We start from the raw sequence: 23,175 nt of genomic DNA on the forward strand, positions 1-23,175 counted from the left end.
TCCAGTGGACTGTGAGAGAGCTGCTTTTAACCCTGTGGTCTGACTAGGGGTTCCAGTGGACTGTGAGAGAGCTGATTTTAACCCTGTGGTCTGACTAGGGGTTCCAGTGGACTATAAGAGAGCTGATTTTAACCCTGTGGTCTGACTAGGGGTTCCAGTGGACTGTGAGAGAGCTGATTTTAACCCTGTGGTCTGACTAGGGGTTCCAGTGGACTGTGAGAGAGCTGATTTTAACCCTGTGGTCTGACTAGAGGTTCCAGTGGACTATGAGAGAGCTGATTTTAACCCTGTGGTCTGACTAGGGGTTCCAGTGGACTGTGAGAGAGCTGCTTTTAACCCTGTGGTCTGACTAGGGGTTCCAGTGGACTGTGAGAGAGCTGATTTTAACCCTGTGGTCTGACTAGGGGTTCCAGTGGACTGTGAGAGAGCTGATTTTAACCCTGTGGTCTGACTAGGGGTTCCAGTGGACTGTGAGAGAGCTGATTTTAACCCTGTGGTCTGACTAGAGGTTCCAGTGGACTATAAGAAAGCTGATTTTAACCCTGTGGTCTGACTAGGGGTTCCAGTGGACTGTGAGAGAGCTGATTTTCACCCTGTGGTCTGACTAGGGGTTCCAGTGCACTGTGAGAGAGCTGATTTTAACCCTGTGGTCTGACTAGAGTTTCCAGTGGACTATAAGAGAGCTGATTTTAACCCTGTGGTCTGACTAGGGGTTCCAGTGGACTGTGAGAGAGCTGATTTTAACCCTGTGGTCTGACTAGGGGTTCCAGTGGACTGTGAGAGAGCTGATTTTAACCCTGTGGTCTGACTAGAGGTTCCAGTGGACTATGAGAGAGCTGATTTTAACCCTGTGGTCTGACTAGGGGTTCCAGTGGACTGTGAGAGAGCTGCTTTTAACCCTGTGGTCTGACTAGGGGTTCCAGTGGACTGTGAGAGAGCTGATTTTAACCCTGTGGTCTGACTAGAGGTTCCAGTGGACTGTGAGAGAGCTGATTTTAACCCTGTGGTCTGACTAGGGGTTCCAGTGGACTGTGAGAGAGCTGATTTTAACCCTGTGGTCTGACTAGAGGTTCCAGTGGACTATAAGAGAGCTGATTTTAACCCTGTGGTCTGACTAGGGGTTCCAGTGGACTGTGAGAGAGCTGATTTTAACCCTGTGGTCTGACTAGGGGTTCCAGTGGACTGTGAGAGAGCTGATTTTAACCCTGTGGTCTGACTAGAGGTTCCAGTGGACTATAAGAGAGCTGATTTTAACCCTGTGGTCTGACTAGGGGTTCCAGTGGACTGTGAGAGAGCTGATTTTAACCCTGTGGTCTGACTAGGGGTTCCAGTGGACTGTGAGAGAGCTGATTTTAACCCTGTGGTCTGACTAGAGTTTCCAGTGGACTATAAGAGAGCTGATTTTAACCCTGTGGTCTGACTAGGGGTTCCAGTGGACTGTGAGAGAGCTGATTTTAACCCTGTGGTCTGACTAGGGGTTCCAGTGGACTGTGAGAGAGCTGATTTTAACCCTGTGGTCTGACTAGAGTTTCCAGTGGACTATGAGAGAGCTGATTTTAACCCTGTGGTCTGACTAGGGGTTCCAGTGGACTGTGAGAGAGCTGCTTTTAACCCTGTGGTCTGACTAGGGGTTCCAGTGGACTGTGAGAGAGCTGATTTTAACCCTGTGGTCTGACTAGAGGTTCCAGTGGACTGTGAGAGAGCTGATTTTAACCCTTTGGTCTGACTAGAGGTTCCAGTGGACTGTGAGAGAGCTGATTTTAACCCTGTGGTCTGACTAGGGGTTACAGTGGACTATAAGAGAGCTGCTTTTAACCCTGTGGTCTGACTAGGGGTTCCAGTGGACTGTGAGAGAGCTGATTTTAACCCTGTGGTCTGACTAGAGGTTCCAGTGGACTATAAGAAAGCTGATTTTAACCCTGTGGTCTGACTAGGGGTTCCAGTGGACTGTGAGAGAGCTGATTTTAACCCTGTGGTCTGACTAGGGGTTCCAGTGGACTGTGAGAGAGCTGATTTTAACCCTGTGGTCTGACTAGGGGTTCCAGTGGACTGTGAGAGAGCTGATTTTAACCCTGTGGTCTGACTAGGGGTTCCAGTGGACTGTGAGAGAGCTGATTTTAACCCTGTGGTCTGACTAGGGGTTCCAGTGGACTGTGAGAGAGCTGATTTTAACCCTGTGGTCTGACTAGAGGTTCCAGTGGACTATAAGAAAGCTGATTTTAACCCTGTGGTCTGACTAGGGGTTCCAGTGGACTGTGAGAGAGCTGATTTTCACCCTGTGGTCTGACTAGGGGTTCCAGTGCACTGTGAGAGAGCTGATTTTAACCCTGTGGTCTGACTAGAGTTTCCAGTGGACTATAAGAGAGCTGATTTTAACCCTGTGGTCTGACTAGGGGTTCCAGTGGACTGTGAGAGAGCTGATTTTAACCCTGTGGTCTGACTAGGGGTTCCAGTGGACTGTGAGAGAGCTGATTTTAACCCTGTGGTCTGACTAGAGGTTCCAGTGGACTATGAGAGAGCTGATTTTAACCCTGTGGTCTGACTAGGGGTTCCAGTGGACTGTGAGAGAGCTGCTTTTAACCCTGTGGTCTGACTAGGGGTTCCAGTGGACTGTGAGAGAGCTGATTTTAACCCTGTGGTCTGACTAGAGGTTCCAGTGGACTGTGAGAGAGCTGATTTTAACCCTGTGGTCTGACTAGGGGTTCCAGTGGACTGTGAGAGAGCTGATTTTAACCCTGTGGTCTGACTAGAGGTTCCAGTGGACTATAAGAAAGCTGATTTTAACCCTGTGGTCTGACTAGGGGTTCCAGTGGACTGTGAGAGAGCTGATTTTCACCCTGTGGTCTGACTAGGGGTTCCAGTGCACTGTGAGAGAGCTGATTTTAACCCTGTGGTCTGACTAGAGTTTCCAGTGGACTATAAGAGAGCTGATTTTAACCCTGTGGTCTGACTAGGGGTTCCAGTGGACTGTGAGAGAGCTGATTTTAACCCTGTGGTCTGACTAGGGGTTCCAGTGGACTGTGAGAGAGCTGATTTTAACCCTGTGGTCTGACTAGAGTTTCCAGTGGACTATGAGAGAGCTGATTTTAACCCTGTGGTCTGACTAGGGGTTCCAGTGGACTGTGAGAGAGCTGCTTTTAACCCTGTGGTCTGACTAGGGGTTCCAGTGGACTGTGAGAGAGCTGATTTTAACCCTGTGGTCTGACTAGAGGTTCCAGTGGACTATAAGAAAGCTGATTTTAACCCTGTGGTCTGACTAGGGGTTCCAGTGGACTGTGAGAGAGCTGATTTTCACCCTGTGGTCTGACTAGGGGTTCCAGTGCACTGTGAGAGAGCTGATTTTAACCCTGTGGTCTGACTAGAGTTTCCAGTGGACTATAAGAGAGCTGATTTTAACCCTGTGGTCTGACTAGGGGTTCCAGTGGACTGTGAGAGAGCTGATTTTAACCCTGTGGTCTGACTAGGGGTTCCAGTGGACTGTGAGAGAGCTGATTTTAACCCTGTGGTCTGAGAGAGCTAGAGTTTTAACCCTGTGGTCTGACTAGGGGTTCCAGTGGACTGTGAGAGAGCTGATTTTAACCCTGTGGTCTGACTAGGGGTTCCAGTGGACTGTGAGAGAGCTGCTTTTAACCCTGTGGTCTGACTAGGGGTTCCAGTGGACTGTGAGAGAGCTGATTTTAACCCTTTGGTCTGACTAGAGGTTCCAGTGGACTGTGAGAGAGCTGATTTTAACCCTGTGGTCTGACAAGGGGTTACAGTGGACTATAAGAGAGCTGCTTTTAACCCTGTGGTCTGACTAGGGGTTCCAGTGGACTGTGAGAGAGCTGATTTTAACCCTGTGGTCTGACTAGAGGTTCCAGTGGACTATAAGAAAGCTGATTTTAACCCTGTGGTCTGACTAGGGGTTCCAGTGGACTGTGAGAGAGCTGATTTTCACCCTGTGGTCTGACTAGGGGTTCCAGTGCACTGTGAGAGAGCTGATTTTAACCCTGTGGTCTGACTAGAGTTTCCAGTGGACTATAAGAGAGCTGATTTTAACCCTGTGGTCTGACTAGGGGTTCCAGTGGACTGTGAGAGAGCTGATTTTAACCCTGTGGTCTGACTAGGGGTTCCAGTGGACTGTGAGAGAGCTGATTTTAACCCTGTGGTCTGACTAGGGGTTCCAGTGGACTGTGAGAGAGCTGATTTTAACCCTGTGGTCTGACTAGGGGTTCCAGTGGACTGTGAGAGAGCTGATTTTAACCCTGTGGTCTGACTAGAGTTTCCAGTGGACTATGAGAGAGCTGATTTTAACCCTGTGGTCTGACTAGGGGTTCCAGTGGACTGTGAGAGAGCTGCTTTTAACCCTGTGGTCTGACTAGGGGTTCCAGTGGACTGTGAGAGAGCTGATTTTAACCCTGTGGTCTGACTAGAGGTTCCAGTGGACTGTGAGAGAGCTGATTTTAACCCTTTGGTCTGACTAGAGGTTCCAGTGGACTGTGAGAGAGCTGATTTTAACCCTGTGGTCTGACAAGGGGTTACAGTGGACTATAAGAGAGCTGCTTTTAACCCTGTGGTCTGACTAGGGGTTCCAGTGGACTGTGAGAGAGCTGATTTTAACCCTGTGGTCTGACTAGAGGTTCCAGTGGACTATAAGAGAGCTGATTTTAACCCTGTGGTCTGACTAGGGGTTCCAGTGGACTGTGAGAGAGCTGATTTTAACCCTGTGGTCTGACTAGGGGTTCCAGTGGACTGTGAGAGAGCTGATTTTAACCCTGTGGTCTGACTAGGGGTTCCAGTGGACTGTGAGAGAGCTGATTTTAACCCTGTGGTCTGACTAGAGGTTCCAGTGGACTGTGAGAGAGCTGATTTTAACCCTGTGGTCTGACTAGGGGTTCAGTGGACTATAAGAGAGCTGCTTTTAACCCTGTGGTCTGACTAGGGGTTCCAGTGGACTGTGAGAGAGCTGATTTTAACCCTGTGGTCTGACTAGAGGTTCCAGTGGACTATAAGAAGCTGATTTTAACCCTGTGGTCTGACTAGGGGTTCCAGTGGACTGTGAGAGAGCTGATTTTAACCCTGTGGTCTGACTAGGGGTTCCAGTGGACTGTGAGAGAGCTGATTTTAACCCTGTGGTCTGACTAGGGGTTCCAGTGGACTGTGAGAGAGCTGATTTTAACCCTGTGGTCTGACTAGGGGTTCCAGTGGACTGTGAGAGAGCTGATTTTAACCCTGTGGTCTGACTAGGGGTTCCAGTGGACTGTGAGAGAGCTGATTTTAACCCTGTGGTCTGACTAGAGGTTCCAGTGGACTATAAGAGAGCTGATTTTAACCCTGTGGTCTGACTAGGGGTTCCAGTGGACTGTGAGAGAGCTGATTTTAACCCTGTGGTCTGACTAGGGGTTCCAGTGGACTGTGAGAGAGCTGATTTTAACCCTGTGGTCTGACTAGAGTTTCCAGTGGACTATAAGAGAGCTGATTTTAACCCTGTGGTCTGACTAGGGGTTCCAGTGGACTGTGAGAGAGCTGATTTTAACCCTGTGGTCTGACTAGAGGTTCCAGTGGACTATAAGAGAGCTGATTTTAACCCTGTGGTCTGACTAGGGGTTCCAGTGGACTATAAGAGAGCTGATTTTAACCCTGTGGTCTGACTAGGGGTTCCAGTGGACTGTGAGAGAGCTGATTTTAACCCTGTGGTCTGACTAGGGGTTCCAGTGGACTGTGAGAGAGCTGATTTTAACCCTGTGGTCTGACTAGGGGTTCCAGTGGACTGTGAGAGAGCTGATTTTAACCCTGTGGTCTGACTAGGGGTTCCAGTGGACTGTGAGAGAGCTGATTTTAACCCTGTGGTCTGACTAGAGGTTCCAGTGGACTATAAGAGAGCTGATTTTAACCCTGTGGTCTGACTAGGGGTTCCAGTGGACTGTGAGAGAGCTGATTTTAACCCTGTGGTCTGACTAGGGGTTCCAGTGGACTGTGAGAGAGCTGATTTTAACCCTGTGGTCTGACTAGAGTTTCCAGTGGACTATAAGAGAGCTGATTTTAACCCTGTGGTCTGACTAGGGGTTCCAGTGGACTGTGAGAGAGCTGATTTTAACCCTGTGGTCTGACTAGGGGTTCCAGTGGACTGTGAGAGAGCTGATTTTAACCCTGTGGTCTGACTAGAGGTTCCAGTGGACTATGAGAGAGCTGATTTTAACCCTGTGGTCTGACTAGGGGTTCCAGTGGACTGTGAGAGAGCTGCTTTTAACCCTGTGGTCTGACTAGGGGTTCCAGTGGACTGTGAGAGAGCTGATTTTAACCCTGTGGTCTGACTAGAGGTTCCAGTGGACTATAAGAGAGCTGATTTTAACCCTGTGGTCTGACTAGGGGTTCCAGTGGACTGTGAGAGAGCTGATTTTAACCCTGTGGTCTGACTAGGGGTTCCAGTGCACTGTGAGAGAGCTGATTTTAACCCTGTGGTCTGACTAGAGTTTCCAGTGGACTATAAGAGAGCTGATTTTAACCCTGTGGTCTGACTAGGGGTTCCAGTGGACTGTGAGAGAGCTGATTTTAACCCTGTGGTCTGACTAGGGGTTCCAGTGGACTGTGAGAGAGCTGATTTTAACCCTGTGGTCTGACTAGAGTTTCCAGTGGACTATGAGAGAGCTGATTTTAACCCTGTGGTCTGACTAGGGGTTCCAGTGGACTGTGAGAGAGCTGATTTTAACCCTGTGGTCTGACTAGGGGTTCCAGTGGACTGTGAGAGAGCTGATTTTAACCCTGTGGTCTGACTAGGGGTTCCAGTGGACTGTGAGAGAGCTGATTTTAACCCTGTGGTCTGACTAGAGGTTCCAGTGGACTGTGAGAGAGCTGATTTTAACCCTGTGGTCTGACTAGGGGTTCCAGTGGACTATAAGAGAGCTGCTTTTAACCCTGTGGTCTGACTAGGGGTTCCAGTGGACTGTGAGAGAGCTGATTTTAACCCTGTGGTCTGACTAGAGGTTCCAGTGGACTATAAGAAAGCTGATTTTAACCCTGTGGTCTGACTAGGGGTTCCAGTGGACTGTGAGAGAGCTGATTTTCACCCTGTGGTCTGACTAGGGGTTCCAGTGCACTGTGAGAGAGCTGATTTTAACCCTGTGGTCTGACTAGAGTTTCCAGTGGACTATAAGAGAGCTGATTTTAACCCTGTGGTCTGACTAGGGGTTCCAGTGGACTGTGAGAGAGCTGATTTTAACCCTGTGGTCTGACTAGGGGTTCCAGTGGACTGTGAGAGAGCTGATTTTAACCCTGTGGTCTGACTAGGGGTTCCAGTGGACTATAAGAGAGCTGATTTTAACCCTGTGGTCTGACTAGGGGTTCCAGTGGACTGTGAGAGAGCTGATTTTAACCCTGTGGTCTGACTAGGGGTTCCAGTGGACTGTGAGAGAGCTGATTTTAACCCTGTGGTCTGACTAGGGGTTCCAGTGGACTATGAGAGAGCTGATTTTAACCCTGTGGTCTGACTAGGGGTTCCAGTGGACTGTGAGAGAGCTGATTTTAACCCTGTGGTCTGACTAGGGGTTCCAGTGGACTGTGAGAGAGCTGATTTTAACCCTGTGGTCTGACTAGGGGTTCCAGTGGACTGTGAGAGAGCTGATTTTAACCCTGTGGTCTGACTAGAGGTTCCAGTGGACTGTGAGAGAGCTGATTTTAACCCTGTGGTCTGACTAGGGGTTACAGTGGACTATAAGAGAGCTGATTTTAACCCTGTGGTCTGACTAGGGGTTCCAGTGGACTGTGAGAGAGCTGATTTTAACCCTGTGGTCTGACTAGAGGTTCCAGTGGACTATAAGAAAGCTGATTTTAACCCTGTGGTCTGACTAGGGGTTCCAGTGGACTGTGAGAGAGCTGATTTTCACCCTGTGGTCTGACTAGGGGTTCCAGTGCACTGTGAGAGAGCTGATTTTAACCCTGTGGTCTGACTAGAGTTTCCAGTGGACTATAAGAGAGCTGATTTTAACCCTGTGGTCTGACTAGGGGTTCCAGTGGACTGTGAGAGAGCTGATTTTAACCCTGTGGTCTGACTAGGGGTTCCAGTGGACTGTGAGAGAGCTGATTTTAACCCTGTGGTCTGACTAGAGTTTCCAGTGGACTATGAGAGAGCTGATTTTAACCCTGTGGTCTGACTAGGGGTTCCAGTGGACTGTGAGAGAGCTGCTTTTAACCCTGTGGTCTGACTAGGGGTTCCAGTGGACTGTGAGAGAGCTGATTTTAACCCTGTGGTCTGACTAGAGGTTCCAGTGGACTGTGAGAGAGCTGATTTTAACCCTGTGGTCTGACTAGAGGTTCCAGTGGACTGTGAGAGAGCTGATTTTAACCCTGTGGTCTGACTAGGGGTTCCAGTGGACTATAAGAGAGCTGATTTTAACCCTGTGGTCTGACTAGGGGTTCCAGTGGACTGTGAGAGAGCTGATTTTAACCCTGTGGTCTGACTAGAGGTTCCAGTGGACTATAAGAGAGCTGATTTTAACCCTGTGGTCTGACTAGGGGTTCCAGTGGACTGTGAGAGAGCTGATTTTAACCCTGTGGTCTGACTAGGGGTTCCAGTGGACTGTGAGAGAGCTGATTTTAACCCTGTGGTCTGACTAGAGTTTCCAGTGGACTATAAGAGAGCTGATTTTAACCCTGTGGTCTGACTAGGGGTTCCAGTGGACTGTGAGAGAGCTGATTTTAACCCTGTGGTCTGACTAGGGGTTCCAGTGGACTGTGAGAGAGCTGATTTTAACCCTGTGGTCTGACTAGGGGTTCCAGTGGACTGTGAGAGAGCTGATTTTAACCCTGTGGTCTGACTAGGGGTTCCAGTGGACTGTGAGAGAGCTGATTTTAACCCTGTGGTCTGACTAGGGGTTCCAGTGGACTATAAGAGAGCTGATTTTAACCCTGTGGTCTGACTAGGGGTTCCAGTGGACTGTGAGAGAGCTGATTTTAACCCTGTGGTCTGACTAGGGGTTCCAGTGGACTATAAGAGAGCTGATTTTAACCCTGTGGTCTGACTAGGGGTTCCAGTGGACTGTGAGAGAGCTGATTTTAACCCTGTGGTCTGACTAGGGGTTCCAGTGGACTGTGAGAGAGCTGATTTTAACCCTGTGGTCTGACTAGGGGTTCCAGTGGACTATAAGAGAGCTGATTTTAACCCTGTGGTCTGACTAGGGGTTCCAGTGGACTGTGAGAGAGCTGATTTTAACCCTGTGGTCTGACTAGGGGTTCCAGTGGACTGTGAGAGAGCTGATTTTAACCCTGTGGTCTGACTAGGGGTTCCAGTGGACTGTGAGAGAGCTGATTTTAACCCTGTGGTCTGACTAGAGGTTCCAGTGGACTGTGAGAGAGCTGATTTTAACCCTGTGGTCTGACTAGGGGTTCCAGTGGACTATAAGAGAGCTGCTTTTAACCCTGTGGTCTGACTAGGGGTTCCAGTGGACTGTGAGAGAGCTGATTTTAACCCTGTGGTCTGACTAGAGGTTCCAGTGGACTATAAGAAAGCTGATTTTAACCCTGTGGTCTGACTAGGGGTTCCAGTGGACTGTGAGAGAGCTGATTTTCACCCTGTGGTCTGACTAGGGGTTCCAGTGCACTGTGAGAGAGCTGATTTTAACCCTGTGGTCTGACTAGAGTTTCCAGTGGACTATAAGAGAGCTGATTTTAACCCTGTGGTCTGACTAGGGGTTCCAGTGGACTGTGAGAGAGCTGATTTTAACCCTGTGGTCTGACTAGGGGTTCCAGTGGACTGTGAGAGAGCTGATTTTAACCCTGTGGTCTGACTAGAGGTTCCAGTGGACTATAAGAGAGCTGATTTTAACCCTGTGGTCTGACTAGGGGTTCCAGTGGACTGTGAGAGAGCTGATTTTAACCCTGTGGTCTGACTAGGGGTTCCAGTGGACTATGAGAGAGCTGATTTTAACCCTGTGGTCTGACTAGGGGTTCCAGTGGACTGTGAGAGAGCTGATTTTAACCCTGTGGTCTGACTAGGGGTTCCAGTGGACTGTGAGAGAGCTGATTTTAACCCTGTGGTCTGACTAGGGGTTCCAGTGGACTGTGAGAGAGCTGATTTTAACCCTGTGGTCTGACTAGAGGTTCCAGTGGACTGTGAGAGAGCTGATTTTAACCCTGTGGTCTGACTAGGGGTTCCAGTGGACTATAAGAGAGCTGATTTTAACCCTGTGGTCTGACTAGGGGTTCCAGTGGACTGTGAGAGAGCTGATTTTAACCCTGTGGTCTGACTAGAGGTTCCAGTGGACTATAAGAGAGCTGATTTTAACCCTGTGGTCTGACTAGGGGTTCCAGTGGACTGTGAGAGAGCTGATTTTAACCCTGTGGTCTGACTAGGGGTTCCAGTGGACTGTGAGAGAGCTGATTTTAACCCTGTGGTCTGACTAGAGGTTTCCAGTGGACTATAAGAGAGCTGATTTTAACCCTGTGGTCTGACTAGGGGTTCCAGTGGACTGTGAGAGAGCTGATTTTAACCCTGTGGTCTGACTAGGGGTTCCAGTGGACTGTGAGAGAGCTGATTTTAACCCTGTGGTCTGACTAGGGGTTCCAGTGGACTATGAGAGAGCTGATTTTAACCCTGTGGTCTGACTAGGGGTTCCAGTGGACTGTGAGAGAGCTGATTTTAACCCTGTGGTCTGACTAGGGGTTCCAGTGGACTATAAGAGAGCTGATTTTAACCCTGTGGTCTGACTAGAGGTTCCAGTGGACTGTGAGAGAGCTGATTTTAACCCTGTGGTCTGACTAGGGGTTCCAGTGGACTGTGAGAGAGCTGATTTTAACCCTGTGGTCTGACTAGGGGTTCCAGTGGACTGTGAGAGAGCTGATTTTAACCCTGTGGTCTGACTAGGGGTTCCAGTGGACTGTGAGAGAGCTGATTTTAACCCTGTGGTCTGACTAGGGGTTCCAGTGGACTGTAAGAGAGCTGATTTTAACCCTGTGGTCTGACTAGGGGTTCCAGTGGACTATAAGAGAGCTGATTTTAACCCTGTGGTCTGACTAGGGGTTCCAGTGGACTATAAGAGAGCTGATTTTAACCCTGTGGTCTGACTAGGGGTTCCAGTGGACTATAAGAGAGCTGATTTTAACCCTGTGGTCTGACTAGGGGTTCCAGTGGACTGTGAGAGAGCTGATTTTAACCCTGTGGTCTGACTAGGGGTTCCAGTGGACTGTGAGAGAGCTGATTTTAACCCTGTGGTCTGACTAGAGGTTCCAGTGGACTATAAGAGAGCTGATTTTAACCCTGTGGTCTGACTAGGGGTTCCAGTGGACTGTGAGAGAGCTGATTTTAACCCTGTGGTCTGACTAGGGGTTCCAGTGGACTGTGAGAGAGCTGATTTTAACCCTGTGGTCTGACTAGGGGTTCCAGTGGACTGTGAGAGAGCTGATTTTAACCCTGTGGTCTGACTAGGGGTTCCAGTGGACTGTGAGAGAGCTGATTTTAACCCTGTGGTCTGACTAGGGGTTTCAGTGGACTATAAGAGAGCTGATTTTAACCCTGTGGTCTGACTAGGGGTTCCAGTGGACTATAAGAGAGCTGATTTTAACCCTGTGGTCTGACTAGAGGTTCCAGTGGACTATAAGAGAGCTGATTTTAACCCTGTGGTCTGACTAGGGGTTCCAGTGGACTGTGAGAGAGCTGATTTTAACCCTGTGGTCTGACTAGGGGTTCCAGTGGACTGTGAGAGAGCTGATTTTAACCCTGTGGTCTGACTAGGGGTTCCAGTGGACTATAAGAGAGCTGATTTTAACCCTGTGGTCTGACTAGGGGTTCCAGTGGACTGTGAGAGAGCTGATTTTAACCCTGTGGTCTGACTAGGGGTTCCAGTGGACTATAAGAGAGCTGATTTTAACCCTGTGGTCTGACTAGGGGTTCCAGTGGACTATAAGAGAGCTGATTTTAACCCTGTGGTCTGACTAGGGGTTCCAGTGGACTATAAGAGAGCTGATTTTAACCCTGTGGTCTGACTAGGGGTTCCAGTGGACTATAAGAGAGCTGATTTTAACCCTGTGGTCTGACTAGGGGTTCCAGTGGACTATGAGAGAGCTGATTTTAACCCTGTGGTCTGACTAGGGGTTCCAGTGGACTGTGAGAGAGCTGATTTTAACCCTGTGGTCTGACTAGGGGTTCCAGTGGACTGTGAGAGAGCTGATTTTAACCCTGTGGTCTGACTAGAGGTTCCAGTGGACTGTGAGAGAGCTGATTTTAACCCTGTGGTCTGACTAGGGGTTCCAGTGGACTATAAGAGAGCTGATTTTAACCCTGTGGTCTGACTAGGGGTTCCAGTGGACTGTGAGAGAGCTGATTTTAACCCTGTGGTCTGACTAGAGGTTCCAGTGGACTATAAGAGAGCTGATTTTAACCCTGTGGTCTGACTAGGGGTTCCAGTGGACTGTGAGAGAGCTGATTTTAACCCTGTGGTCTGACTAGGGGTTCCAGTGGACTGTGAGAGAGCTGATTTTAACCCTGTGGTCTGACTAGAGGTTTCAGTGGACTATAAGAGAGCTGATTTTAACCCTGTGGTCTGACTAGGGGTTCCAGTGGACTATAAGAGAGCTGATTTTAACCCTGTGGTCTGACTAGGGGTTCCAGTGGACTGTGAGAGAGCTGATTTTAACCCTGTGGTCTGACTAGAGGTTCCAGTGGACTGTGAGAGAGCTGATTTTAACCCTGTGGTCTGACTAGGGGTTCCAGTGGACTATAAGAGAGCTGATTTTAACCCTGTGGTCTGACTAGGGGTTCCAGTGGACTATAAGAGAGCTGATTTTAACCCTGTGGTCTGACTAGGGGTTCCAGTGGACTATAAGAGAGCTGATTTTAACCCTGTGGTCTGACTAGGGGTTCCAGTGGACTGTGAGAGAGCTGATTTTAACCCTGTGGTCTGACTAGGGGTTCCAGTGGACTGTGAGAGAGCTGATTTTAACCCTGTGGTCTGACTAGAGGTTCCAGTGGACTATAAGAGAGCTGATTTTAACCCTGTGGTCTGACTAGGGGTTCCAGTGGACTGTGAGAGAGCTGATTTTAACCCTGTGGTCTGACTAGGGGTTCCAGTGGACTATAAGAGAGCTGATTTTAACCCTGTGGTCTGACTAGGGGTTCCAGTGGACTATAAGAGAGCTGATTTTAACCCTGTGGTCTGACTAGGGGTTCCAGTGGACTGTGAGAGAGCTGATTTTAACCCTGTGGTCTGACTAGAGGTTCCAGTGGACTATAAGAGAGCTGATTTTAACCCTGTGGTCTGACTAGGGGTTCCAGTGGACTATAAGAGAGCTGATTTTAACCCTGTGGTCTGACTAGGGGTTCCAGTGGACTATAAGAGAGCTGATTTTAACCCTGTGGTCTGACTAGGGGTTCCAGTGGACTGTGAGAGAGCTGATTTTAACCCTGTGGTCTGACTAGGGGTTTCAGTGGACTATAAGAGAGCTGATTTTAACCCTGTGGTCTGACTAGGGGTTTCAGTGGACTATAAGAGAGCTGATTTTAACCCTGTGGTCTGACTAGGGGTTCCAGTGGACTATAAGAGAGCTGATTTTAACCCTGTGGTCTGACTAGAGGTTCCAGTGGACTATAAGAGAGCTGATTTTAACCCTGTGGTCTGACTAGGGGTTCCAGTGGACTATAAGAGAGCTGATTTTAACCCTGTGGTCTGACTAGGGGTTCCAGTGGACTATAAGAGAGCTGATTTTAACCCTGTGGTCTGACTAGGGGTTCCAGTGGACTGTGAGAGAGCTGATTTTAACCCTGTGGTCTGACTAGGGGTTCCAGTGGACTGTGAGAGAGCTGATTTTAACCCTGTGGTCTGACTAGGGGTTCCAGTGGACTATAAGAGAGCTGATTTTAACCCTGTGGTCTGACTAGGGGTTCCAGTGGACTATAAGAGAGCTGATTTTAACCCTGTGGTCTGACTAGGGGTTCCAGTGGACTATAAGAGAGCTGATTTTAACCCTGTGGTCTGACTAGAGGTTCCAGTGGACTATAAGAGAGCTGATTTTAACCCTGTGGTCTGACTAGGGGTTCCAGTGGACTATAAGAGAGCTGATTTTCACCCTGTGGTCTGACTAGGGGTTCCAGTGGACTGTGAGAGAGCTGATTTTAACCCTGTGGTCTGACTAGAGGTTCCAGTGGACTATAAGAGAGCTGATTTTAACCCTGTGGTCTGACTAGGGGTTCCAGTGGACTATAAGAGAGCTGATTTTAACCCTGTGGTCTGACTAGGGGTTCCAGTGGACTGTGAGAGAGCTGATTTTAACCCTGTGGTCTGACTAGGGGTTCCAGTGGACTATAAGAGAGCTGATTTTAACCCTGTGGTCTGACTAGGGGTTCCAGTGGACTATAAGAGAGCTGATTTTAACCCTGTGGTCTGACTAGGGGTTCCAGTGGACTATAAGAGAGCTGATTTTAACCCTGTGGTCTGACTAGAGGTTCCAGTGGACTATAAGAGAGCTGATTTTAACCCTGTGGTCTGACTAGGGGTTCCAGTGGACTGTGAGAGAGCTGATTTTAACCCTGTGGTCTGACTAGGGGTTCCAGTGGACTGTGAGAGAGCTGATTTTAACCCTGTGGTCTGACTAGGGGTTCCAGTGGACTATAAGAGAGCTGATTTTAACCCTGTGGTCTGACTAGGGGTTCCAGTGGACTATAAGAGAGCTGATTTTAACCCTGTGGTCTGACTAGGGGTTCCAGTGGACTATAAGAGAGCTGATTTTAACCCTGTGGTCTGACTAGGGGTTCCAGTGGACTGTGAGAGAGCTGATTTTAACCCTGTGGTCTGACTAGAGGTTCCAGTGGACTGTGAGAGAGCTGATTTTAACCCTGTGGTCTGACTAGAGGTTCCAGTGGACTATAAGAGAGCTGATTTTAACCCTGTGGTCTGACTAGGGGTTCCAGTGGACTATAAGAGAGCTGATTTTAACCCTGTGTCTGACTAGGGGTTCCAGTGGACTGTGAGAGAGCTGATTTTAACCCTGTGGTCTGACTAGGGGTTCCAGTGGACTGTGAGAGAGCTGATTTTAACCCTGTGGTCTGACTAGGGGTTCCAGTGGACTGTGAGAGAGCTGATTTTAACCCTGTGGTCTGACTAGAGTTTCCAGTGGACTATAAGAGAGCTGATTTTAACCCTGTGGTCTGACTAGGGGTTCCAGTGGACTGTGAGAGAGCTGATTTTAACCCTGTGGTCTGACTAGGGGTTCCAGTGGACTGTGAGAGAGCTGATTTTAACCCTGTGGTCTGACTAGGGGTTCCAGTGGACTGTGAGAGAGCTGATTTTAACCCTGTGGTCTGACTAGGGGTTCCAGTGGACTGTGAGAGAGCTGATTTTAACCCTGTGGTCTGACTAGGGGTTCCAGTGGACTATAAGAGAGCTGATTTTAACCCTGTGGTCTGACTAGGGGTTCCAGTGGACTATAAGAGAGCTGATTTTAACCCTGTGATCTGACTAGAGGTTCCAGTGGACTATAAGAGAGCTGATTTTAACCCTGTGGTCTGACTAGGGGTTCCAGTGGACTGTGAGAGAGCTGATTTTAACCCCTTTGTCTGACTAGGGGTTCCAGTGGACTGTGAGAGAGCTGATTTTAACCCTGTGGTCTGACTAGTGGTTCCAGTGGACTGTGAGAGAGCTGATTTTAACCCTTTTGTCTGACTAGGGGTTTCAGTGAACTATAAGAGAGCTGATTTTAACCCTGTGGTCTGACTAGGGGTTCCAGTGGACTATAAGAGAGCTGATTTTAACCCTGTGGTCTGACTAGGGGTTCCAGTGGACTATAAGAGAGCTGATTTTAACCCTGTGGTCTGACTAGGGGTTCCAGTGGACTATAAGAGAGCTGATTTTAACCCTGTGGTCTGACTAGGGGTTCCAGTGGACTATAAGAGAGCTGATTTTAACCCTGTGGTCTGACTAGGGGTTCCAGTGGACTATAAGAGAGCTGATTTTAACCCTGTGGTCTGACTAGGGGTTCCAGTGGACTGTGAGAGAGCTGATTTTAACCCTTTTGTCTGACTAGGGGTTTCAGTGAACTATAAGAGAGCTGATTTTAACCCTGTGGTCTGACTAAGGGTTCCAGTGGACTATAAGAGAGCTGATTTTAACCCTGTGGTCTGACTAGGGGTTCCAGTGGACTATAAGAGAGCTGATTTTAACCGAGTGATCTGACTAGAGGTTCCAGTGGACTATAAGAGAGCTGATTTTAACCCTGTGGTCTGACTAGGGGTTCCAGTGGACTATAAGAGAGCTGATTTTAACCCTGTGGTCTGACTAGGGGTTCCAGTGGACTATGAGAGAGCTGATTTTAACCCTGTGGTCTGACTAGGGGTTCCAGTGGACTGTGAGAGAGCTGATTTTAACCCTTTGGTCTGACTAGGGGTTCCAGTGGACTATAAGAGAGCTGATTTTAACCCTGTGGTCTGACTAGGGGTTTCAGTGGACTATAAGAGAGCTGATTTTAACCCTGTGGTCTGACTAGGGGTTCCAGTGGACTATAAGAGAGCTGATTTTAACCCTGTGGTCTGACTAGGGGTTCCAGTGGACTATAAGAGAGCTGATTTTAACCCTGTGGTCTGACTAGAGGTTCCAGTGGACTGTGAGAGAGCTGATTTTAACCCTGTGGTCTGACTAGGGGTTCCAGTGGACTGTGAGAGAGCTGATTTTAACCCTGTGGTCTGACTAGGGGTTCCAGTGGACTGTGAGAGAGCTGATTTTAACCCTGTGGTCTGACTAGAGGTTCCAGTGGACTATTAGAGAGCTGATTTTAACCCTGTGGTCTGACTAGAGGTTCCAGTGGACTATTAGAGAGCTGATTTTAACCCTGTGGTCTGACTAGAGGTTCCAGTGGACTATAGAGAGCTGATTTTAACCCTGTGGTCTGACTAGGTGATTTTAACCCTGTGGTCTGACTAGGGGTTCCAGTGGACTGTGAGAGAGCTGATTTTAACCCTGTGGTCTGACTAGGGGTTCCAGTGGACTATAAGAGAGCTGATTTTAACCCTGTGGTCTGACTAGGTGTTTCAGTGGACTATAAGAGAGCTGATTTTAACCCTGTGGTCTGACTAGGGGTTCCAGTGGACTATAAGAGAGCTGATTTTAACCCTGTGATCTGACTAGAGGTTCCAGTGGACTATAAGAGAGCTGATTTTAACCCTGTGGTCTGACTAGGGGTTCCAGTGGACTATAAGAGAGCTGATTTTAACCCTGTGGTCTGACTAGGGGTTCCAGTGGACTATAAGAGAGCTGATTTTAACCCTGTGGTCTGACTAGGGGTTCCAGTGGACTATAAGAGAGCTGATTTTAACCCTGTGGTCTGACTAGGGGTTCCAGTGGACTATAAGAGAGCTGATTTTAACCCTGTGTCTGACTAGGGGTTCCAGTGGACTATAAGAGAGCTGATTTTAACCCTGTGGTCTGACTAGGGGTTCCAGTGGACTATAAGAGAGCTGATTTTAACCCTGTGGTCTGACTAGGGGTTCCAGTGGACTATAAGAGAGCTGATTTTAACCCTGTGGTCTGACTAGGGGTTCCAGTGGACTATAAGAGAGCTGATTTTAACCCTGTGGTCTGACTAGGGGTTCCAGTGGACTATAAGAGAGCTGATTTTAACCCTGTGGTCTGACTAGGGGTTCCAGTGGACTATAAGAGAGCTGATTTTAACCCTGTGGTCTGACTAGGGGTTCCAGTGGACTATAAGAGAGCTGATTTTAACCCTGTGGTCTGACTAGGGGTTCCAGTGGACTATAAGAGAGCTGATTTTAACCCTGTGGTCTGACTAGGGGTTCCAGTGGACTGTGAGAGAGCTGATTTTAACCCTGTGGTCTGACTAGGGGTTCCAGTGGACTGTGAGAGAGCTGATTTTAACCCTGTGGTCTGACTAGGGGTTTCAGTGGACTATAAGAGAGCTGATTTTAACCCTGTGGTCTGACTAGGGGTTCCAGTGGACTATAAGAGAGCTGATTTTAACCCTGTGGTCTGACTAGGGGTTCCAGTGGACTATAAGAGAGCTGATTTTAACCCTGTGGTCTGACTAGGGGTTCCAGTGGACTATAAGAGAGCTGATTTTAACCCTGTGGTCTGACTAGGGGTTCCAGTGGACTGTGAGAGAGCTGATTTTAACCCTGTGGTCTGACTAGGGGTTCCAGTGGACTGTGAGAGAGCTGATTTTAACCCTGTGGTCTGACTAGAGGTTCCAGTGGACTATAAGAGAGCTGATTTTAACCCTGTGGTCTGACTAGGGGTTCCAGTGGACTGTGAGAGAGCTGATTTTAACCCTGTGGTCTGACTAGGGGTTCCAGTGGACTATAAGAGAGCTGATTTTAACCCTGTGGTCTGACTAGAGGTTCCAGTGGACTATGAGAGAGCTGATTTTAACCCTGTGGTCTGACTAGGGGTTCCAGTGGACTATAAGAGAGCTGATTTTAACCCTGTGGTCTGACTAGGGGTTCCAGTGGACTATAAGAGAGCTGATTTTAACCCTGTGGTCTGACTAGAGGTTCCAGTGGACTATAAGAGAGCTGATTTTAACCCTGTGGTCTGACTAGGGGTTTCAGTGGACTATAAGAGAGCTGATTTTAACCCTGTGGTCTGACTAGGGGTTCCAGTGGACTATAAGAGAGCTGATTTTAACCCTGTGGTCTGACTAGAGGTTCCAGTGGACTATAAGAGAGCTGATTTTAACCCTGTGGTCTGACTAGGGGTTCCAGTGGACTATAAGAGAGCTGATTTTAACCCTGTGGTCTGACTAGGGGTTCCAGTGGACTGTGAGAGAGCTGATTTTAACCCTGTGGTCTGACTAGAGGTTCCAGTGGACTATAAGAGAGCTGATTTTAACCCTGTGGTCTGACTAGGGGTTCCAGTGGACTGTGAGAGAGCTGATTTTAACCCTGTGGTCTGACTAGGGGTTTCAGTGAACTATAAGAGAGCTGATTTTAACCCTGTGGTCTGACTAGGGGTTCCAGTGGACTATAAGAGAGCTGATTTTAACCCTGTGGTCTGACTAGGGGTTCCAGTGGACTGTGAGAGAGCTGATTTTAACCCTGTGGTCTGACTAGGGGTTCCAGTGGACTGTGAGAGAGCTGATTTTAACCCTGTGGTCTGACTAGGGGTTCCAGTGGACTGTGAGAGAGCTGATTTTAACCCTGTGGTCTGACTAGGGGTTCCAGTGGACTATAAGAGAGCTGATTTTAACCCTGTGGTCTGACTAGAGGTTCCAGTGGACTATAAGAGAGCTGATTTTAACCCTGTGGTCTGACTAGGGGTTCCAGTGGACTGTGAGAGAGCTGATTTTAACACTGTGGTCTGACTAGAGGTTCCAGTGGACTATAAGAGAGCTGATTTTAACCCTGTGATCTGACTAGAGGTTCCAGTGGACTGTGAGAGAGCTGATTTTAACCCTGTGGTCTGACTAGGGGTTCCAGTGGACTATAAGAGAGCTGATTTTAACCCTGTGGTCTGACTAGAGGTTCCAGTGGACTATAAGAGAGCTGATTTTAACCCTGTGGTCTGACTAGGGGTTCCAGTGGACTATAAGAGAGCTGATTTTAACCCTGTGGTCTGACTAGGGGTTCCAGTGGACTATAAGAGAGCTGATTTTAACCCTGTGGTCTGACTAGGGGTTCCAGTGGACTATAAGAGAGCTGATTTTAACCCTGTGGTCTGACTAGGGGTTCCAGTGGACTGTGAGAGAGCTGATTTTAACCCTGTGGTCTGACTAGGGGTTCCAGTGGACTGTGAGAGAGCTGATTTTAACCCTGTGGTCTGACTAGAGGTTCCAGTGGACTATAAGAGAGCTGATTTTAACCCTGTGGTCTGACTAGGGGTTCCAGTGGACTGTGAGAGAGCTGATTTTAACCCTGTTGTCTGACTAGGGGTTCCAGTGGACTATAAGAAAGCTGATTTTAACCCTGTGGTCTGACTAGGGGTTCCAGTGGACTGTGAGAGAGCTGATTTTAACCCTGTGGTCTGACTAGGGGTTCCAGTGGACTATAAGAGAGCTGATTTTAACCCTGTGGTCTGACTAGAGGTTCCAGTGGACTATAAGAGAGCTGATTTTAACCCTGTGGTCTGACTAGGGGTTCCAGTGGACTATAAGAGAGCTGATTTTAACCCTGTGGTCTGACTAGGGGTTCCAGTGGACTATAAGAGAGCTGATTTTAACCCTGTGGTCTGACTAGAGGTTCCAGTGGACTATAAGAGAGCTGATTTTAACCCTGTGGTCTGACTAGGGGTTCCAGTGGACTATAAGAGAGCTGATTTTAACCCTGTGGTCTGACTAGGGGTTCCAGTGGACTATAAGAGAGCTGATTTTAACCCTGTGGTCTGACTAGGGGTTCCAGTGGACTATAAGAGAGCTGATTTTAACCCTGTGGTCTGACTAGGGGTTCCAGTGGACTATAAGAGAGCTGATTTTAACCCTGTGGTCTGACTAGGGGTTCCAGTGGACTGTGAGAGAGCTGATTTTAACCCTGTGGTCTGACTAGGGGTTCCAGTGGACTATAAGAGAGCTGATTTTAACCCTGTGGTCTGACTAGGGGTTCCAGTGGACTGTGAGAGAGCTGATTTTAACCCTGTGGTCTGACTAGAGGTTCCAGTGGACTATAAGAGAGCTGATTTTAACCCTGTGGTCTGACTAGGGGTTCCAGTGGACTGTGAGAGAGCTGATTTTAACCCTGTGGTCTGACTAGGGGTTCCAGTGGACTATAAGAGAGCTGATTTTAACCCTGTGGTCTGACTAGGGGTTCCAGTGGACTATAAGAGAGCTGATTTTAACCCTGTGGTCTGACTAGGGGTTCCAGTGGACTATAAGAGAGCTGATTTTAACCCTGTGGTCTGACTAGGGGTTCCAGTGGACTATAAGAGAGCTGATTTTAACCCTGTGGTCTGACTAGGGGTTCCAGTGGACTATAAGAGAGCTGATTTTAACCCTGTGGTCTGACTAGGGGTTCCAGTGGACTATAAGAGAGCTGATTTTAACCCTGTGGTCTGACTAGGGGTTCCAGTGGACTGTGAGAGAGCTGATTTTAACCCTGTGGTCTGACTAGGGGTTTCAGTGGACTATAAGAGAGCTGATTTTAACCCTGTGGTCTGACTAGGGGTTCCAGTGGACTATAAGAGAGCTGATTTTAACCCTGTGGTCTGACTAGGGGTTCCAGTGGACTGTGAGAGAGCTGATTTTAACCCTGTGGTCTGACTAGGGGTTCCAGTGGACTGTGAGAGAGCTGATTTTAACCCTGTGGTCTGACTAGGGGTTCCAGTGGACTATAAGAGAGCTGATTTTAACCCTGTGGTCTGACTAGGGGTTCCAGTGGACTATAAGAGAGCTGATTTTAACCCTGTGGTCTGACTAGGGGTTCCAGTGGACTGTGAGAGAGCTGATTTTAACCCTGTGGTCTGACTAGGGGTTCCAGTGGACTGTGAGAGAGCTGATTTTAACCCTGTGGTCTGACTAGAGGTTCCAGTGGACTATAAGAGAGCTGATTTTAACCCTGTGGTCTGACTAGGGGTTCCAGTGGACTGTGAGAGAGCTGATTTTAACCCTGTGGTCTGACTAGGGGTTCCAGTGGACTATAAGAGAGCTGATTTTAACCCTGTGGTCTGACTAGGGGTTCCAGTGGACTGTGAGAGAGCTGATTTTAACCCTGTGGTCTGACTAGAGGTTCCAGTGGACTATAAGAGAGCTGATTTTAACCCTGTGGTCTGACTAGGGGTTCCAGTGGACTGTGAGAGAGCTGATTTTAACACTGTGGTCTGACTAGGGGTTTCAGTGAACTATAAGAGAGCTGATTTTAACCCTGTGATCTGACTACAGGTTCCAGTGGACTATAAGAGAGCTGATTTTAACCCTGTGGTCTGACTAGGGGTTTCAGTGGACTATAAGAGAGCTGATTTTAACCCTGTGGTCTGACTAGGGGTTCCAGTGGACTATAAGAGAGCTGATTTTAACCCTGTGATCTGACTAGAGGTTCCAGTGGACTATAAGAGAGCTGATTTTAACCCTGTGGTCTGACTAGGGGTTCCAGTGGACTATAAGAGAGCTGATTTTAACCCTGTGGTCTGACTAGGGGTTCCAGTGGACTATAAGAGAGCTGATTTTAACCCTGTGGTCTGACTAGGGGTTCCAGTGGACTATAAGAGAGCTGATTTTAACCCTGTGGTCTGACTAGGGGTTCCAGTGGACTATAAGAGAGCTGATTTTAACCCTGTGGTCTGACTAGGGGTTCCAGTGGACTATAAGAGAGCTGATTTTAACCCTGTGGTCTGACTAGGGGTTCCAGTGGACTATAAGAGAGCTGATTTTAACCCTGTGGTCTGACTAGGGGTTCCAGTGGACTGTGAGAGAGCTGATTTTAACCCTGTGGTCTGACTAGGGGTTTCAGTGGACTATAAGAGAGCTGATTTTAACCCTGTGGTCTGACTAGGGGTTCCAGTGGACTATAAGAGAGCTGATTTTAACCCTGTGGTCTGACTAGGGGTTCCAGTGGACTGTGAGAGAGCTGATTTTAACCCTGTGGTCTGACTAGAGGTTCCAGTGGACTGTGAGAGAGCTGATTTTAACCCTGTGGTCTGACTAGGGGTTCCAGTGGACTATAAGAGAGCTGATTTTAACCCTGTGGTCTGACTAGGGGTTCCAGTGGACTATAAGAGAGCTGATTTTAACCCTGTGGTCTGACTAGGGGTTCCAGTGGACTGTGAGAGAGCTGATTTTAACCCTGTGGTCTGACTAGGGGTTCCAGTGGACTGTGAGAGAGCTGATTTTAACCCTGTGATCTGACTACAGGTTCCAGTGGACTATAAGAGAGCTGATTTTAACCCTGTGGTCTGACTAGGGGTTTCAGTGGACTATAAGAGAGCTGATTTTAACCCTGTGGTCTGACTAGGGGTTCCAGTGGACTATAAGAGAGCTGATTTTAACCCTGTGATCTGACTAGAGGTTCCAGTGGACTATAAGAGAGCTGATTTTAACCCTGTGGTCTGACTAGGGGTTCCAGTGGACTGTGAGAGAGCTGATTTTAACCCTTTTGTCTGACTAGGGCTTTCAGTGAACTATAAGAGAGCTGATTTTAACCCTGTGGTCTGACTAGGGGTTTCAGTGAACTATAAGAGAGCTGATTTTAACCCTGTGATCTGACTAGAGGTTCCAGTGGACTATAAGAGAGCTGATTTTAACCCTATGGTCTGACTAGGGGTTCCAGTGGACTGTGAGAGA

At 48.4% G+C, this 23,175-nt stretch overlaps 1 pseudogene; it reads right to left on the reverse strand.

The window, feature by feature from the left end:
- LOC106593383 (cytoplasmic dynein 2 heavy chain 1-like) overlaps nucleotides 1-23,175 on the reverse strand; it is a 139,090-nt pseudogene that overhangs the window by 37,794 nt on the left and 78,121 nt on the right.

Source organism: Salmo salar, chromosome 20 (assembly GCF_965601325.2).
Source record: "Salmo salar chromosome 20, fSalSal1, whole genome shotgun sequence".
Taxonomy (NCBI): Eukaryota; Metazoa; Chordata; class Actinopteri; order Salmoniformes; family Salmonidae; genus Salmo; species Salmo salar.